This window comes from Arachis stenosperma, chromosome 9, assembly GCF_014773155.1.
Source record: "Arachis stenosperma cultivar V10309 chromosome 9, arast.V10309.gnm1.PFL2, whole genome shotgun sequence".
In the NCBI taxonomy this organism is placed as follows: Eukaryota; Viridiplantae; Streptophyta; class Magnoliopsida; order Fabales; family Fabaceae; genus Arachis; species Arachis stenosperma.
Window position 1 is genome coordinate 162,911,712 of NC_080385.1, and position 1,294 is coordinate 162,913,005.

At 41.4% G+C, this 1,294-nt stretch overlaps 1 non-coding gene across 1 annotated transcript; it reads right to left on the bottom strand.

Annotated features, from left to right (window-relative positions):
- Window positions 1-401: 401 nt before the first annotated feature.
- On the bottom strand, window positions 402-509 carry LOC130953018 (small nucleolar RNA R71). Its single transcript, XR_009075192.1, has one exon. It is a non-coding gene; the product is annotated as a small nucleolar RNA R71 (small nucleolar RNA).
- Between the last annotated feature and the right edge of the window lie 785 nt (window positions 510-1,294).

Consider the following 1,294-nt stretch of genomic DNA (forward strand, 5'->3'; position numbering starts at 1 on the left):
CAGCCGAAAACAACAACAATGCCAACAATGCAAGGAAGGTGCTGGGTGACTTCACTGCACCTACTCCTGATTTTTATGGGAGAAGCATCTCTATCCCTGCCATTGGAGCAAACAACTTTGAGCTTAAGCCTCAATTAGTTTCTCTAATGCAACAGAATTGCAAGTTCCATGGACTTCCAATGGAAGATCCTCATCAGTTCTTAGCTGAATTCTTGCAAATCTGTGACACAGTCAAGACTAATGGGGTTAACCCTGAGGTCTACAGACTGATACTATTCCCTTTTGCTGTAAGAGACAGAGCTAGAATATGGTTGGATTCTCAACCTAAAGAAAGCCTGGACTCTTGGGAAAAGCTAGTCAATGCCTTCTTGGCAAAGTTCTTTCCACCACAAAGATGGAGTAAGCTTAGAGTGGAAGTCCAAACCTTCAGACAGAAGGATGGAGAATCCCTCTATGAAGCTTGGGAAAGATACAAACAATTAATCAGAAGATGTCCTTCAGACATGCTTTCTGAATGGAGCATCATAGGTATTTTCTATGATGGTCTCTCTGAACTATCCAAGATGTCTTTGGATAGCTCTGCTGGAGGATCTCTTCATCTGAAGAAGACGCCTGCAGAAGCCCAAGAATTGATTGAAATGGTTGCAAATAACCAATTCATGTACACTTCTGAAAGGAATCCTGTGAACAATGGGACTAGTCAGAAGAAAGGAGTTCTTGAGATTGACGCTCTGAATGCCATATTGGCTCAGAACAAGATATTGACTCAACAAGTCAATTTGATTTCTCAAAGTCTGTCTGGAATGCAAAATGCACCAAACAGTACTAAGGATGCTTCATCTGAGGAAGAAGCTTATGATCCTGAGAACCCTTCAATGGAAGAGGTGAATTACCTAGGAGAACCCTATGGAAACACCTATAATTCTTCATGGAGAAATCACCCAAATTTCTCATGGAAGAATCAAGAGAGACCTCAACAAGGTTTCAATAACAATAATGGTGGAAGAAACAGGTTTAGCAATAGCAAGCCTTTTCCATCATCTTCTCAGCAACAGACAGAGAGTTCTCAGCAGAATACTTCTGACTTAGCAACAATGGTCTCTGATCTAATAAAGACCACTCAAAGTTTCATGAATGAAACAAGGTCCTCCATCAGAAATTTGGAAGGACAAGTGGGACAGCTGAGCAAGAAAATTACTGAACTCCCTCCTAGTACTCTTCCAAGTAATACAGAAGAAAATCCAAAAGGAGAGTGCAAAGCCATAGACATGGCCGAGTATGGAGGAAAGAGAGG